We start from the raw sequence: 3,706 nt of genomic DNA, 5'->3' as shown, positions 1-3,706 counted from the left end.
GATTCGGCCCATTCTGCTGACATGAGCCTATGTGATAAGGGATCGCCGGATTTTGACAGGAGGAGGCATTGTTGGTGAGGCTCAGGGCTCGACCTGAGAGGAGAGGACCCTGTGAGCACGACAGTACAGTAAGTTGGTGGCTGGTGGGGTTCTGGGGCTGTGTGTCCTCAGGTCTGGTAATGCCCATGGTTTCAGCTGGCTGTGGATCCAGAAACCCCCACCCCATTGTACCATTACATCACATAATTCATCACAGTGGAGACGCCATAGACATAGAACACTTGTTATATTGTCTATGGGAGACACTGTCGCTCTGCAGTGCAAACTGTGCCCTATAATCTGCCACTAAAAGCAAGATGAGACGTTTATTTAGTTGAGTTGATGTGCGGAAGCGTTGATTCTTCTCTGTGAAGTTTTAGCCTGGAGAGCAAATACTTCTGGAGTTCCTTAGACGGCCTTGCACACTACAGAGTATCACCCCTTCTATTTTCAATGTTATTGTCCATCTTTATGGTTAACACTCAAGTGTCTCAACTAAATACTGTGTGCAGACCATTGAGTTTTTATTTTATTTTTATCGTCAGTTTGTGACTGGGTTAAATTGTCTGCTTCTTCTTCTTGGCCCATTTGTACCAGGGCTGCCGTTATCTCAGCCCATTATTTGAAGGCCAGCGCTCTTTGCACAGTAGTTGACTAGTCTTATCCAGGATTAGTGCATTATCCACTTACTTGAGCTGGCTGGTTCAGGCCACCCTTGACAATTTTCCATAAAAACCTGAATGCTTCATGTTTACTGTCCAGCAGGCCTTGACACACACACACACACACACACACACACACACACACACGAGTAGGACTCGGTTCTGTTCTCTCAGTTGGAGACTCAGCACTGATACTTTTTCCACGGCAGGCTGCGAGCAGCCATCTGTTCCCCATGCTGTAGAATACACAGCTCCCTCAGGCAGTGACTTTGGTGATGTTTTCACATGGTGGCAAAACTGTAAATTGGGTAAAATAACATCCATTACAGAGCTCTAGAGGTTTTCTAGAGAGGTGACTTTATTTTTGTATTTTTATTTTACCTTTATTTGGACTTTTTTGCATTTCAACATCAGGTTCAGAGTGCTCACCGCCTGGTATCTTCACTCCAGAGTTCAAAGAGGACGAAAGTAGAGCAAAGGTTTTATTTATTTTTTCAGTTATTCTCCAACTTGTCCTGCCTGCGGCAGAGAAGCATGGAGCAGCTGCCAGAACCTACTCTTAAGTGAGTGACTAACTCATTCGTTTTACAGCGGCTTTAGAGCCCATTCCACATGCCTATTACCACATTGACACAGACACTGCCTGCTAAGGTTGATACAAAAAGAACCAAAGGCTACATAATTGTTTAGTAGGAAACAGCTAATTGAAATGAAAACTTTGCTCAATAGAAATCTCCATAAATGTGATACAAGGCCGTTAAGTGTTTTATTGGGGGCGGAGGGGGACAACGGTTTCCTCTTCTTTTGTTCAGAGCGATGTGGACTTGACAGGTATTACGTGAGGAGGAAGGAATAATGTGAGACCTTCAGAGAAAAACCTGTAGCTATCTGTTTTGGTGAAATCTTGACCGTTGGACAATTCAGTTCATTTAAATGGCACATTTAATATGGCTCCATTTTGTAATGCTCATTGAAAATAATGTGCTCCATCTAGGAACCTCTGTCCTGCTAACTGTGGAGACGAAGATTTGAACTGTGTCGCTACACTCCTATCTGATGAAACTACAGGTGGGAGAATAAATAACGATGCCACTTTTCAGATTACAAAATGGATATATTCCTCTAGTGCTTTAGATTACATATACATGATGTCTTGACACGTTTGTACATTAGTAACGTTTCATCAGCAGTCATATAGAAACATCCATAAAAATAACATTGCCTGCATTTTTCAACAACAACATTCATGTTGCAAATCGGAAAACACAGGTAGAAAAATAGTTAAATTGAAGGATGAAATGTAGTTGGATTACAGTTATATACACACACGCACATCATTCTCACTCAACAAACAGGGAAATGTGAGATCTCCCTCATTATACCAGCACATTGTTATGATAGGTGTCCTGTCAGTGTGCATGGGGAACTTTAATGACAACACGGCTTCCTCCATAGCTGTAATCGTGTAAAAATAGAATGGCACACGCATCAAGTGAGGGAGTCCAACTGTGCTTGGACCATCTCTAGCTGCAAGGAGACAGAGAATGTTTGACAATTAGGAGAAAGGCAACATGTCTGCGGGTGTTAAGGAGTCAGTCATGTGGAAAGCCGAACCAACATGCAGCACTGACCTTGTTGTAGAACTGAAGAAGCTCCTGGTGGCTGAACTCCACAAACACGTTCTCCACCACACTCTGGAAGAGAAGGAAAGGTTCACCGTGAGACAACCAACGTCACGACCAACACTCCCTCCGCTTTCTATAAAAACATCACTCCCATCAATTATTTGTGCACTTCTGTCCATTGAAAGTAAGTACACATACTGTCCAGTAAGTAATTCCCATCACTGCATTTACACTGAACAAAAATAAACGCAACATGCAACAATTTGAAAGATTTGATTGAGTTAAAGTTCATATCAGTCAATTTAAATTAATTAGGCCCTAATCGAGGCGTGGATCAGAAAACCAGTCAGTATCTGGTGTGACCACCATTTGCCTCATGCAGCGCGACATCTCCTTCATATAGAGTTGGTCAGGCTGTTGATTGTGGCCTGCTGTGGAATGTTGTCCCACTCCTCTTCAATGGCTGTGCGAAGTTGCTGGAACACGCTGTCTCGTACACGTCGATCCAGAGCCTCCCAAACATGCTCTATTGGTGACATGTCTGGTGACTATGCAGGCCATGGAAGAACTGGGACATTTTCAGCTTTCAGGAATTATGTACAGATCCTTGTGACATGGGGCCATGCATTATCAAGCTGAAACATGAGGTGATGGCGGCGGATGAATGGCACGACAATGGGCCTCAGGATCTCTTCACAGTATCTCTGTGCATTCAAATTGCCATCGATAAAATGCAATTGTGTTCGTTGTCCGTAGCTTATGCCTGCCCATACAATAACCCTAGCGCCACCATGGGGCACTCTGTTCACAACGTTGACATCAACAAACCGCTCGTCCACACAACGCCATACACGTGGTCTGCGGTTGTGAGGCCAGTTGGACGTACTGCCAAATTGTCTAAAATGACATTGTCCCCAGCACAAGGTGCACCTGTGTAATGATCATGCTGTTTAACTAGCTTCTTGATATGCCACACCTGTCAGGTGGAAGGGTTATCTTGGCAAAGGAGAAATGCTCACTAACAGGGATGTACACTTTTTGCACCAAATTAGAGAGAAAAGCTTTTTGTGCGTATGGAACATTTCTGGGATCTTTATTTCAGCTCATGAAACATGGGACCAACACTTACATGTTGTGTTTATATTTTTGTTCAGTGCAAAATGAGAACCCCCACCCCCCTCCTCTGATAAGCAAGCATTCGCTCTGAAATGATCGTCACCCAAAACGGAATGTTCCAACTATCATGATTCACCTAAACATAAACCACAATTTCAATATCAGGGATGTGATGGTATCCACATTTCCAAACATACAAGGACACTTCTTAAGCTCAGAAAAGGGCAACTATAAGATAGGAAATATATTGTGAAAAAAATAAAC

General features: G+C 43.3%; 1 long non-coding RNA gene across 1 annotated transcript; it reads right to left on the bottom strand.

Moving 5' to 3' along the window:
* Window positions 1–1,170: 1,170 nt before the first annotated feature.
* Window positions 1,171–3,495, bottom strand: LOC311122985. The gene is made up of 2 exons (XR_014612529.1): window positions 2,333–3,495; window positions 1,171–2,228 (listed from the first exon to the last, which is right to left on the bottom strand). It is a non-coding gene; the product is annotated as an uncharacterized lncRNA (long non-coding RNA).
* Window positions 3,496–3,706: the final 211 nt, after the last annotated feature.

The sequence above is a fragment of the Coregonus lavaretus genome (genome assembly GCF_964263955.1).
Source record: "Coregonus lavaretus genome assembly, contig: HAP1_SCAFFOLD_8180, whole genome shotgun sequence".
In the NCBI taxonomy this organism is placed as follows: Eukaryota; Metazoa; Chordata; class Actinopteri; order Salmoniformes; family Salmonidae; genus Coregonus; species Coregonus lavaretus.
The sequence above is the reverse complement of the archived record's forward strand: the minus strand, read 5'-3'. Positions and strand labels throughout refer to the sequence as shown.